Source organism: Oncorhynchus mykiss, chromosome 2 (genome assembly GCF_057628025.1).
Source record: "Oncorhynchus mykiss isolate SJ-2025 chromosome 2, ASM5762802v1, whole genome shotgun sequence".
NCBI classification, from domain to species: domain Eukaryota; kingdom Metazoa; phylum Chordata; class Actinopteri; order Salmoniformes; family Salmonidae; genus Oncorhynchus; species Oncorhynchus mykiss.
Window position 1 is genome coordinate 15500001 of NC_143023.1, and position 13394 is coordinate 15513394.

The 13394-nt window shown below is 59.0% G+C and overlaps 1 protein-coding gene across 2 annotated transcripts in view; it reads right to left on the reverse strand.

The window, feature by feature from the left end:
- Positions 1-13394, reverse strand: part of LOC110536191 (ephrin-A4) — a 145163-nt gene that overhangs the window by 11232 nt on the left and 120537 nt on the right. The window lies entirely within an intron of this gene.

Genomic DNA, 13394 nt, shown 5'->3' on the forward strand with positions numbered 1-13394 from the left:
ACAACTCTGGGAATTCACACCAGAGACACGGAGGCAGAGTAAAGAAAAGAGATAGAGAATGAGAAAGTGTGTGTGAGAGAGAGGAAAGAGAGGGAGCAAGAGAGCTTTCTGTTGAACTGGTAACAAATGTATACTAAAAGGTCTGTTCTTTTGGCGCGCACACACACACACACACACACACACACACACACACACACACACACACACACACGATGATGCTAAAGAAGCCGTCACCAACCTTTGAGTCAAGATCACCCTGCATGCCGAGATCTACCACTCTGTTTATTAACATGACTTAAAATATAAGCCTTTGAAACATTAACCAATTAAAAACAGTACTGTAGCAATGAGGTTTGTGCAGTAAGCTACAGGCCCAATACATTATCACCACATACTGGCTTTGCTTGAATTGCCCTGCCAATGCATTCTAGTTTGGGACATTTAAAAAATGTTTTTATATTAAAACATTTGGGGCTATATGATCACACCGGTAATAGATCTGTTGTTGTATTACTTGTGAGGCACAGCTGAGTGAGCATACATTTAAATAATTTGCTTTTTATTTTTATTTTACTGGGCTGATCTGAGGGTCAGTCTCAGCAGAGGGAGAGAGCAGCAGACTGAGGGTCAGTCTCAGCGGAGGGAGAGAGCAGCAGACTGAGGGTCAGTCTCAGCAGAGGGAGAGAGCAGCAGACTGAGGGTCAGTCTCAGCGGAGGGAGAGAGCAGCAGACTGATGGTCAGTCTCAGCGGAGGGAGAGAGCAGCAGACTGATGGTCAGTCTCAGCGGAGGGAGAGAGCAGCAGACTGATGGTCAGTCTCAGCGGAGGGAGAGAGCAGCAGACTGAGGGTCAGTCTCAGCAGAGGGAGAGAGCAGCAGACTGAGGGTCAGTCTCAGCAGAGGGAGAGAGCAGCAGACTGAGGGTCAGTCTCAGCGGAGGGAGAGAGCAGCAGACTGAGGGTCAGTCTCAGCAGAGGGAGAGAGCAGCAGACTGAGGGTCAGTCTCAGCAGAGGGAGAGAGCAGCAGACTGAGGGTCAGTCTCAGCAGAGGGAGAGAGCAGCAGACTGAGGGTCAGTCTCAGCAGAGGGAGAGAGCAGCAGACTGAGGGTCAGTCTCAGCAGAGGGAGAGAGCAGCAGACTGAGGGTCAGTCTCAGCGGAGGGAGAGAGCAGCAGACTGAGGGTCAGTCTCAGCGGAGGGAGAGAGCAGCAGACTGAGGGTCAGTCTCAGCAGAGGGAGAGAGCAGCAGACTGAGGGTCAGTCTCAGCGGAAGGAGAGAGCAGCAGACTGAGGGTCAGTCTCAGCGGAGGGAGAGAGCAGCAGACTGAGGGTCAGTCTCAGCAGAGGGAGAGAGCAGCAGACTGAGGGTCAGTCTCAGCAGAGGGAGAGAGCAGCAGACTGAGGGTCAGTCTCAGCAGAGGGAGAGAGCAGCAGACTGAGGGTCAGTCTCAGCAGAGGGAGAGAGCAGCAGACTGAGTTTCAGTCTCAGCAGAGGGAGAGAGCAGCAGACTGAAGGTCAGAGGGCAGCAGACTGAAGGTCAGTCTCAGCAGAGGGCAGCAGACTGAGGGTCAGTATCAGCAGAGGGCAGCAGACTGAGGGTCAGTCTCAGCAGAGGGAGAGAGCAGCAGACCGAGGGTCAGTCTCAGCGGAGGGAGAGAGCAGCAGACTGAAGGTCAGAGGGCAGCAGACTGAAGGTCAGTCTCAGCAGAGGGCAGCAGACTGAGGGTCAGTCTCAGCAGAGGGCAGCAGACTGAGGGTCAGTCTCAGCAGAGGGAGAGAGCAGCAGACCGAGGGTCAGTCTCAGCAGAGGGAGAGAGCAGCAGACTGAGGGTCAGTCTCAGCGGAGGGAGAGAGCAGCAGACTGAAGGTCAGAGGGCAGCAGACTGAAGGTCAGTCTCAGCAGAGGGCAGCAGACTGAGGGTCAGTCTCAGCAGAGGGCAGCAGACTGAGGGTCAGTCTCAGCAGAGGGAGAGAGCAGCAGACCGAGGGTCAGTCTCAGCGGAGGGAGAGAGCAGCAGACTGAAGGTCAGAGGGCAGCAGACTGAAGGTCAGTCTCAGCAGAGGGCAGAAGACTGAGGGTCAGTCTCAGCAGAGGGCAGCAGACTGAGGGTCAGTCTCAGCAGAGGGAGAGAGCAGCAGACCGAGGGTCAGTCTCAGCGGAGGGAGAGAGCAGCAGACCGAGGGTCGGTCTCAGCGGAGGGAGAGAGCAGCAGACCGAGGGTCGGTCTCAGCGGAGGGAGAGAGCAGCAGACCGAGGGTCAGTCTCAGCAGAAGGAGAGAGCAGCAGACTGAGGGTCAGTCTCAGCAGAGGGAGAGAGCAGCAGAATGATGGTCAGTCTCAGCAGAGGGAGAGAGCAGCAGACTGAGGGTCAGTCTCAGCAGAGGGAGAGAGCAGCAGACTGAGGGTCAGTCTCAGCAGAGGGCAGCAGACTGAGGGTCAGTCTCAGCAGAGGGCAGCAGACTGAAGGTCAGTCTCAGCAGAGGGCAGCAGACTGAGGGTCAGTCTCAGCAGAGGGCAGCAGACTGAGGGTCAGTCTCAGCAGAGGGCAGCAGACCGAGGGTCAGTCTCAGCAGAGGGCAGCAGACTGAGGGTCAGTCTCAGCAGAGGGCAGCAGACTGAGGGTCAGTCTCAGCAGAGGGAGAGAGCAGCAGACCAAGGGTCAGTCTCAGCGGAGGGAGAGAGCAGCAGACTGAAGGTCAGAGGGCAGCAGACTGAAGGTCAGTCTCAGCAGAGGGCAGCAGACTGAGGGTCAGTCTCAGCAGAGGGCAGCAGACCGAGGGTCAGTCTCAGCAGAGGGCAGCAGACCGAGGGTCAGTCTCAGCAGAGGGCAGCAGACCGAGGGTCAGTCTCAGCAGAGGGCAGCAGACCGAGGGTCAGTCTCAGCAGAGGGCAGCAGACCGAGGGTCAGTCTCAGCAGAGGGCAGCAGACCGAGGGTCAGTCTCAGCAGAGGGCAGCAGACCGAGGGTCAGTCTCAGCAGAGGGCAGCAGACCGAGGGTCAGTCTCAGCAGAGGGCAGCAGACCGAGGGTCAGTCTCAGCAGAGGGCAGCAGACCGAGGGTCAGTCTCAGCAGAGGGCAGCAGACCGAGGGTCAGTCTCAGCAGAGGGCAGCAGACCGAGGGTCAGTCTCAGCGGAGGGAGAGAGCAGCAGACCGAGGGTCAGTCTCAGCGGAGGGAGAGAGCAGCAGACCGAGGGTCAGTCTCAGCGGAGGGAGAGAGCAGCAGACCGAGGGTCAGTCTCAGCGGAGGGAGAGAGCAGCAGACCGAGGGTCAGTCTCAGCGGAGGGAGAGAGCAGCAGACCGAGGGTCAGTCTCAGCGGAGGGAGAGAGCAGCAGACCGAGGTTCAGTCTCAGCGGAGGGAGAGAGCAGCAGACCGAGGGTCACTCTCAGCGGAGGGAGAGAGCAGCAGACCGAGGGTCAGTCTCAGCAGAGGGAGAGAGCAGCAGACCGAGGGTCAGTCTCAGCAGAGGGCAGCAGACCGAGGGTCAGTCTCAGCAGAGGGCAGCAGACCGAGGGTCAGTCTCAGCAGAGGGCAGCAGACTGAGGGTCAGTCTCAGCAGAGGGCAGCAGACTGAGGGTCAGTCTCAGCAGAGGGCAGCAGACTGAGGGTCAGTCTCAGCAGAGGGCAGCAGACTGAGGGTCAGTCTCAGCAGAGGGCAGCAGACCGAGGGTCAGTCTCAGCAGAGGGCAGCAGACCGAGGGTCAGTCTCAGCAGAGGGCAGCAGACCGAGGGTCAGTCTCAGCAGAGGGCAGCAGACCGAGGGTCAGTCTCAGCAGAGGGCAGCAGACCGAGGGTCAGTCTCAGCAGAGGGCAGCAGACCGAGGGTCAGTCTCAGCAGAGGGCAGCAGACCGAGGGTCAGTCTCAGCAGAGGGCAGCAGACCGAGGGTCAGTCTCAGCAGAGGGCAGCAGACCGAGGGTCAGTCTCAGCAGAGGGCAGCAGACCGAGGGTCAGTCTCAGCAGAGGGCAGCAGACCGAGGGTCAGTCTCAGCAGAGGGCAGCAGACCGAGGGTCAGTCTCAGCAGAGGGCAGCAGACCGAGGGTCAGTCTCAGCAGAGGGCAGCAGACCGAGGGTCAGTCTCAGCGGAGGGAGAGAGCAGCAGACCGAGGGTCAGTCTCAGCGGAGGGAGAGAGCAGCAGACCGAGGGTCAGTCTCAGCGGAGGGAGAGAGCAGCAGACCGAGGGTCAGTCTCAGCGGAGGGAGAGAGCAGCAGACCGAGGGTCAGTCTCAGCGGAGGGAGAGAGCAGCAGACCGAGGGTCAGTCTCAGCAGAGGGAGAGAGCAGCAGACCGAGGGTGAGTCTCAGCAGAGGGAGAGAGCAGCAGACCGAGGGTCAGTCTCAGCAGAGGGCAGCAGACCGAGGGTCAGTCTCAGCAGAGGGCAGCAGACCGAGGGTCAGTCTCAGCAGAGGGCAGCAGACTGAGGGTCAGTCTCAGCAGAGGGCAGCAGACTGAGGGTCAGTCTCAGCAGAGGGCAGCAGACTGAGGGTCAGTCTCAGCAGAGGGCAGCAGACTGAGGGTCAGTCTCAGCAGAGGGCAGCAGACCGAGGGTCAGTCTCAGCAGAGGGCAGCAGACCGAGGGTCAGTCTCAGCAGAGGGCAGCAGACCGAGGGTCAGTCTCAGCAGAGGGCAGCAGACCGAGGGTCAGTCTCAGCAGAGGGCAGCAGACCGAGGGTCAGTCTCAGCAGAGGGCAGCAGACCGAGGGTCAGTCTCAGCAGAGGGCAGCAGACCGAGGGTCAGTCTCAGCAGAGGGCAGCAGACCGAGGGTCAGTCTCAGCAGAGGGCAGCAGACCGAGGGTCAGTCTCAGCAGAGGGCAGCAGACCGAGGGTCAGTCTCAGCGGAGGGAGAGAGCAGCAGACCGAGGGTCAGTCTCAGCGGAGGGAGAGAGCAGCAGACCGAGGGTCAGTCTCAGCGGAGGGAGAGAGCAGCAGACCGAGGGTCAGTCTCAGCGGAGGGAGAGAGCAGCAGACCGAGGGTCAGTCTCAGCGGAGGGAGAGAGCAGCAGACCGAGGGTCAGTCTCAGCGGAGGGAGAGAGCAGCAGACCGAGGGTCAGTCTCAGCGGAGGGAGAGAGCAGCAGACCGAGGGTCAGTCTCAGCGGAGGGAGAGAGCAGCAGACCGAGGGTCAGTCTCAGCGGAGGGAGAGAGCAGCAGACCGAGGGTCAGTCTCAGCGGAGGGAGAGAGCAGCAGACCGAGGGTCAGTCTCAGCGGAGGGAGAGAGCAGCAGACCGAGGGTCAGTCTCAGCGGAGGGAGAGAGCAGCAGACCGAGGGTCAGTCTCAGCGGAGGGAGAGAGCAGCAGACCGAGGGTCAGTCTCAGCGGAGGGAGAGAGCAGCAGACCGAGGGTCAGTCTCAGCGGAGGGAGAGAGCAGCAGACCGAGGGTCAGTCTCAGCAGAGGGAGAGAGCAGCAGACCGAGGGTCAGTCTCAGCAGAGGGCAGCAGACCGAGGGTCAGTCTCAGCAGAGGGCAGCAGACCGAGGGTCAGTCTCAGCAGAGGGCAGCAGACTGAGGGTCAGTCTTAGCAGAGGGCAGCAGACTGAGGGTCAGTCTCAGCAGAGGGCAGCAGACTGAGGGTCAGTCTCAGCAGAGGGCAGCAGACTGAGGGTCAGTCTCAGCAGAGGGCAGCAGACTGAGGGTCAGTCTCAGCAGAGGGCAGCAGACTGAGGGTCAGTCTCAGCAGAGGGCAGCAGACTGAGGGTCAGTCTCAGCAGAGGGCAGCAGACTGAGGGTCAGTCTCAGCAGAGGGCAGCAGACTGAGGGTCAGTCTCAGCAGAGGGCAGCAGACTGAGGGTCAGTCTCAGCAGAGGGCAGCAGACTGAGGGTCAGTCTCAGCAGAGGGCAGCAGACTGAGGGTCAGTCTCAGCAGAGAGCAGCAGACTGAGGGTCAGTCTCAGCAGAGGGCAGCAGACTGAGGGGTCAGTCTCAGCAGAGGGCAGCAGACTGAGGGGTCAGTCTCAGCAGAGGGCAGCAGACTGAGGGGTCAGTCTCAGCAGAGGGCAGCAGACTGAGGGTCAGTCTCAGCAGAGGGCAGCAGACTGAGGGTCAGTCTCAGCAGAGGGCAGCAGACTGAGGGTCAGTCTCAGCAGAGGGCAGCAGACTGAGGGTCAGTCTCAGCAGAGGTCAGCAGACTGAGGGTCAGTCTCAGCAGAGGGCAGCAGACTGAGGGTCAGTCTCAGCAGAGGGCAGCAGACTGAGGGTCAGTCTCAGCAGAGGGCAGCAGACTGAGGGTCAGTCTCAGCAGAGGGCAGCAGACTGAGGGTCAGTCTCAGCGGAGGGCAGCAGACTGAGGGTCAGTCTCAGCGGAGGGCAGCAGACTGAGGGTCAGTCTCAGCGGAGGGCAGCAGACTGAGGGTCAGTCTCAGCGGAGGGCAGCAGACTGAGGGTCAGTCTCAGCAGAGGGCAGCAGACTGAGGGTCAGTCTCAGCAGAGGGCAGCAGACTGAGGGTCAGTCTCAGCAGAGGGCAGCAGACTGAGGGTCAGTCTCAGCAGAGGGCAGCAGACTGAGGGTCAGTCTCAGCAGAGGGCAGCAGACTGAGGGTCAGTCTCAGCAGAGGGCAGCAGACTGAGGGTCAGTCTCAGCAGAGGGCAGCAGACTGAGGGTCAGTCTCAGCAGAGGGCAGCAGACTGAGGGTCAGTCTCAGCAGAGGGCAGCAGACTGAGGGTCAGTCTCAGCAGAGGGCAGCAGACTGAGGGTCAGTCTCAGCAGAGGGCAGCAGACTGAGGGTCAGTCTCAGCAGAGGGCAGCAGACTGAGGGTCAGTCTCAGCAGAGGGCAGCAGACTGAGGGTCAGTCTCAGCAGAGGGCAGCAGACTGAGGGTCAGTCTCAGCAGAGGGCAGCAGACTGAGGGTCAGTCTCAGCAGAGGGCAGCAGACTGAGGGTCAGTCTCAGCAGAGGGCAGCAGACTGAGGGTCAGTCTCAGCAGAGGGCAGCAGACTGAGGGTCAGTCTCAGCAGAGGGCAGCAGACTGAGGGTCAGTCTCAGCAGAGGGCAGCAGACTGAGGGTCAGTCTCAGCAGAGGGCAGCAGACTGAGGGTCAGTCTCAGCAGAGGGCAGCAGACTGAGGGTCAGTCTCAGCAGAGGGCAGCAGACTGAGGGTCAGTCTCAGCAGAGGGCAGCAGACTGAGGGTCAGTCTCAGCAGAGGGCAGCAGACCGAGGGTCAGTCTCAGCAGAGGGCAGCAGACCGAGGGTCAGTCTCAGCAGAGGGCAGCAGACCGAGGGTCAGTCTCAGCAGAGGGCAGCAGACCGAGGGTCAGTCTCAGCGGAGGGAGAGAGCAGCAGACCGAGGGTCAGTCTCAGCGGAGGGAGAGAGCAGCAGACCGAGGGTCAGTCTTAGCAGAGGGCAGCAGACTGAGGGTCAGTCTCAGCAGAGGGCAGCAGACTGAGGGTCAGTCTCAGCAGAGGGCAGCAGACTGAGGGTCAGTCTCAGCAGAGGGCAGCAGACTGAGGGTCAGTCTCAGCAGAGGGCAGCAGACTGAGGGTCAGTCTCAGCAGAGGGCAGCAGACTGAGGGTCAGTCTCAGCAGAGGGCAGCAGACTGAGGGTCAGTCTCAGCGGAGGGCAGCAGACTGAGGGTCAGTCTCAGCGGAGGGCAGCAGACTGAGGGTCAGTCTCAGCGGAGGGCAGCAGACTGAGGGTCAGTCTCAGCGGAGGGCAGCAGACTGAGGGTCAGTCTCAGCAGAGGGCAGCAGACTGAGGGTCAGTCTCAGCAGAGGGCAGCAGACTGAGGGTCAGTCTCAGCAGAGGGCAGCAGACTGAGGGTCAGTCTCAGCAGAGGGCAGCAGACTGAGGGTCAGTCTCAGCAGAGGGCAGCAGACTGAGGGTCAGTCTCAGCAGAGGGCAGCAGACTGAGGGTCAGTCTCAGCAGAGGGCAGCAGACTGAGGGTCAGTCTCAGCAGAGGGCAGCAGACTGAGGGTCAGTCTCAGCAGAGGGCAGCAGACTGAGGGTCAGTCTCAGCAGAGGGCAGCAGACTGAGGGTCAGTCTCAGCAGAGGGCAGCAGACTGAGGGTCAGTCTCAGCAGAGGGCAGCAGACTGAGGGTCAGTCTCAGCAGAGGGCAGCAGACTGAGGGTCAGTCTCAGCAGAGGGCAGCAGACTGAGGGTCAGTCTCAGCAGAGGGCAGCAGACTGAGGGTCAGTCTCAGCAGAGGGCAGCAGACTGAGGGTCAGTCTCAGCAGAGGGCAGCAGACTGAGGGTCAGTCTCAGCAGAGGGCAGCAGACTGAGGGTCAGTCTCAGCAGAGGGCAGCAGACTGAGGGTCAGTCTCAGCAGAGGGCAGCAGACTGAGGGTCAGTCTCAGCAGAGGGCAGCAGACTGAGGGTCAGTCTCAGCAGAGGGCAGCAGACTGAGGGTCAGTCTCAGCAGAGGGCAGCAGACTGAGGGTCAGTCTCAGCAGAGGGCAGCAGACTGAGGGTCAGTCTCAGCAGAGGGCAGCAGACTGAGGGTCAGTCTCAGCAGAGGGCAGCAGACTGAGGGTCAGTCTCAGCAGAGGGCAGCAGACTGAGGGTCAGTCTCAGCAGAGGGCAGCAGACTGAGGGTCAGTCTCAGCAGAGGGCAGCAGACCGAGGGTCAGTCTCAGCAGAGGGCAGCAGACCGAGGGTCAGTCTCAGCAGAGGGCAGCAGACCGAGGGTCAGTCTCAGCAGAGGGCAGCAGACCGAGGGTCAGTCTCAGCAGAGGGCAGCAGACCGAGGGTCAGTCTCAGCGGAGGGAGAGAGCAGCAGACCGAGGGTCAGTCTCAGCGGAGGGAGAGAGCAGCAGACCGAGGGTCAGTCTCAGCGGAGGGAGAGAGCAGCAGACCGAGGGTCAGTCTCAGCAGAGGGCAGCAGACCGAGGGTCAGTCTCAGCAGAGGGCAGCAGACCGAGGGTCAGTCTCAGCAGAGGGCAGCAGACCGAGGGTCAGTCTCAGCAGAGGGCAGCAGACCGAGGGTCAGTCTCAGCAGAGGGCAGCAGACTGAGGGTCAGTCTCAGCAGAGGGCAGCAGACTGAGGGTCAGTCTCAGCAGAGGGCAGCAGACTGAGGGTCAGTCTCAGCAGAGGGCAGCAGACTGAGGGTCAGTCTCAGCAGAGGGCAGCAGACTGAGGGTCAGTCTCAGCAGAGGGCAGCAGACTGAGGGTCAGTCTCAGCAGAGGGCAGCAGACTGAGGGTCAGTCTCAGCAGAGGGCAGCAGACTGAGGGTCAGTCTCAGCAGAGGGCAGCAGACTGAGGGTCAGTCTCAGCAGAGGGCAGCAGACTGAGGGTCAGTCTCAGCAGAGGGGAGCAGACTGAGGGTCAGTCTCAGCAGAGAGCAGCAGACTGAGGGTCAGTCTCAGCAGAGGGCAGCAGACTGAGGGTCAGTCTCAGCAGAGGGCAGCAGACTGAGGGTCAGTCTCAGCAGAGGGCAGCAGACTGAGGGTCAGTCTCAGCAGAGGGCAGCAGACCGAGGGTCAGTCTCAGCGGAGGGAGAGAGCAGCAGACCGAGGGTCAGTCTCAGCGGAGGGAGAGAGCAGCAGACCGAGGGTCAGTCTCAGCAGAGGGCAGCAGACCGAGGGTCAGTCTCAGCAGAGGGCAGCAGACCGAGGGTCAGTCTCAGCAGAGGGCAGCAGACCGAGGGTCAGTCTCAGCAGAGGGCAGCAGACCGAGGGTCAGTCTCAGCAGAGGGCAGCAGACTGAGGGTCAGTCTCAGCAGAGGGCAGCAGACTGAGGGTCAGTCTCAGCAGAGGGCAGCAGACTGAGGGTCAGTCTCAGCAGAGGGCAGCAGACTGAGGGTCAGTCTCAGCAGAGGGCAGCAGACTGAGGGTCAGTCTCAGCAGAGGGCAGCAGACTGAGGGTCAGTCTCAGCAGAGGGCAGCAGACTGAGGGTCAGTCTCAGCAGAGGGCAGCAGACTGAGGGTCAGTCTCAGCAGAGGGCAGCAGACTGAGGGTCAGTCTCAGCAGAGGGCAGCAGACTGAGGGTCAGTCTCAGCAGAGGGCAGCAGACTGAGGGTCAGTCTCAGCAGAGGGCAGCAGACTGAGGGTCAGTCTCAGCAGAGGGCAGCAGACTGAGGGTCAGTCTCAGCAGAGGGCAGCAGACTGAGGGTCAGTCTCAGCAGAGGGCAGCAGACTGAGGGTCAGTCTCAGCAGAGGGCAGCAGACTGAGGGTCAGTCTCAGCAGAGGGCAGCAGACTGAGGGTCAGTCTCAGCAGAGGGCAGCAGACTGAGGGTCAGTCTCAGCAGAGGGCAGCAGACTGAGGGTCAGTCTCAGCAGAGGGCAGCAGACTGAGGGTCAGTCTCAGCAGAGGGCAGCAGACTGAGGGTCAGTCTCAGCAGAGGGCAGCAGACTGAGGGTCAGTCTCAGCAGAGGGCAGCAGACTGAGGGTCAGTCTCAGCAGAGGGCAGCAGACTGAGGGTCAGTCTCAGCAGAGGGCAGCAGACTGAGGGTCAGTCTCAGCAGAGGGCAGCAGACTGAGGGTCAGTCTCAGCAGAGGGCAGCAGACTGAGGGTCAGTCTCAGCAGAGGGCAGCAGACTGAGGGTCAGTCTCAGCAGAGGGCAGCAGACTGAGGGTCAGTCTCAGCAGAGGGCAGCAGACTGAGGGTCAGTCTCAGCAGAGGGCAGCAGACTGAGGGTCAGTCTCAGCAGAGGGCAGCAGACTGAGGGTCAGTCTCAGCAGAGGGCAGCAGACTGAGGGTCAGTCTCAGCAGAGGGCAGCAGACTGAGGGTCAGTCTCAGCAGAGGGCAGCAGACTGAGGGTCAGTCTCAGCAGAGGGCAGCAGACTGAGGGTCAGTCTCAGCAGAGGGCAGCAGACTGAGGGTCAGTCTCAGCAGAGGGCAGCAGAATGAGGGTCAGTCTCAGCAGAGGGCAGCAGACTGAGGGTCAGTCTCAGCAGAGGGCAGCAGACTGAGGGTCAGTCTCAGCAGAGGGCAGCAGACTGAGGGTCAGTCTCAGCAGAGGGCAGCAGACTGAGGGTCAGTCTCAGCAGAGGGCAGCAGACTGAGGGTCAGTCTCAGCAGAGGGCAGCAGACTGAGGGTCAGTCTCAGCAGAGGGCAGCAGACTGAGGGTCAGTCTCAGCAGAGGGCAGCAGACTGAGGGTCAGTCTCAGCGGAGGGCAGCAGACTGAGGGTCAGTCTCAGCGGAGGGCAGCAGACTGAGGGTCAGTCTCAGCGGAGGGCAGCAGACTGAGGGTCAGTCTCAGCGGAGGGCAGCAGACTGAGGGTCAGTCTCAGCAGAGGGCAGCAGACTGAGGGTCAGTCTCAGCAGAGGGCAGCAGACTGAGGGTCAGTCTCAGCAGAGGGCAGCAGACTGAGGGTCAGTCTCAGCAGAGGGCAGCAGACTGAGGGGTCAGTCTCAGCAGAGGGCAGCAGACTGAGGGTCAGTCTCAGCAGAGGGCAGCAGACTGAGGGTCAGTCTCAGCAGAGGGCAGCAGACTGAGGGTCAGTCTCAGCAGAGGGCAGCAGACTGAGGGTCAGTCTCAGCAGAGGGCAGCAGACTGAGGGTCAGTCTCAGCAGAGGGCAGCAGACTGAGGGTCAGTCTCAGCAGAGGGCAGCAGACTGAGGGTCAGTCTCAGCAGAGGGCAGCAGACTGAGGGTCAGTCTCAGCAGAGGGCAGCAGACTGAGGGTCAGTCTCAGCAGAGGGCAGCAGACTGAGGGTCAGTCTCAGCAGAGAGCAGCAGACCGAGGGTCAGTCTCAGCAGAGAGCAGCAGACCGAGGGTCAGTCTCAGCGGAGGGAGAGAGCAGCAGACTGAGGGTCAGTCTCAGCAGAGGGAGAGAGCAGCAGACTGAGGGTCAGTCTCAGCCGAGGGAGAGAGCAGCAGACTGAGGGTCCACCTCTCTACATCCCTCAGCTCTCCCGTTCCTCCACTGAAACTGACCAAAAAGGGACCCCTTCTTCCAGCTGTTGGCGAAACTCAAGTCGCACCGCATTATTTCCACCTCATTCACAAATTCATGTTGTTACTCCTATGACCAGAGAAAGTGAAATATTCCTTGATATTAAAAAAGACCCAAGCCGCTAATAATAACAAGCCTGTAGATACACTTTCCTACTCATTCATCACTGCTGCACTGCTTGTTGCAGAGCTGAGTGGAAATAGGAAGAAATGCATTTTATGGCTTATAAAAGTGTTGAATACAAAGTGTTGAATACAAAGTGTTGAATACAAAGTGTTGAATACAAAGTGTTGAATACAAAGTGTTGAATACAAAGTGTTGACAGGGCTGAGTAAGTAACTTAAACATGAACTCAGTCATAAAAACAGCAGCTCTTTGCTGTATTACATTTCATCGTAGCTTTCTTTATGCTGCTACGTTGCTGCAGACACGGTCATCTGAGCTATCCGATTGGCCAGCGGTGGCATAGTTGACTTGATTTCCTATCCAGGCCCACCGGGAAGGCAGTGTTTGTACCTTCAGACAAATTAAATGGTAACAGATTCCCTGCCCGGCCGGCGCACAGGGCAACACAAGATCGACTAGAAATACCTTGGAGATGGACAAGTTGTTCGATCAGTTGGTCAGAATACTGCTGTGACAAAAAGGGGAGGGGTCAGAATAATGCTGTGACAAAAAGGGGAGGGGTCAGAATAATGCTGTGATAAAAAGGGGAGGGGTCAGAATAATGCTGTGACAATAAGGGGAGGGGTCAGAATACTGCTGTGACAAAAAGGGGAGGGGTCAGAATACTGCTGTGACAAAAAGGGGAGGGGTCAGAATACTGCTGTGACAAAAAGGGGAGGGGTCAGAATACTGCTGTGACAAAAAGGGGAGGGGCGGGAATACTGCTGTGACAAAAAGGGGAGGGGTCAGAATACTGCTGTGACAAAAAGGGGAGGGGTCAGAATACTGCTGTGATAATAAGGGGAGGGGTCAGAATACTGCTGTGACAAACAGGGGAGGGGTCAGAATACTGCTGTGATAAAAAGGGGAGGGGTCAGAATACTGCTGTGATAATAAGGGGAGGGCTCAGAATACTGCTGTGGTAAAACTGGGGGGGGTCAGAATACTGCCGTGGTAAAAAGGGGTCAGAATACTGCTGTGATAAAAAGGGGATGGGTCAGAATACTGCTGTGATAAAAAGGAGAGGGGTCAGAATACTGCTGTGATAAAAAGGGGAGGGGTCAGAATACTGCTGTGATAAAAAGGGGAGGGGTCAGAATACTGCTGTGACAAAAAGGGGAGGTCAACAGGAGTGATGAAGTTAGGACCTGAGGAAGAGGGACAATTACAGAGCTATACAGAGAATCAAATGAAATGTTATTGGACTAACAGTGAAATGCTTACTTACAGCGCCTTTTCCATTAACGCAAAGTTAAAAATAAGATGCAAATAGTAATGATTCACGAGGAATAAAAACAAAGTGAATAACAAATAAAGAGTCAAATAACATGTCTACATACAGTACAGGAAGTACCAGTACTGAGTCAATGTGCAGGTGTACG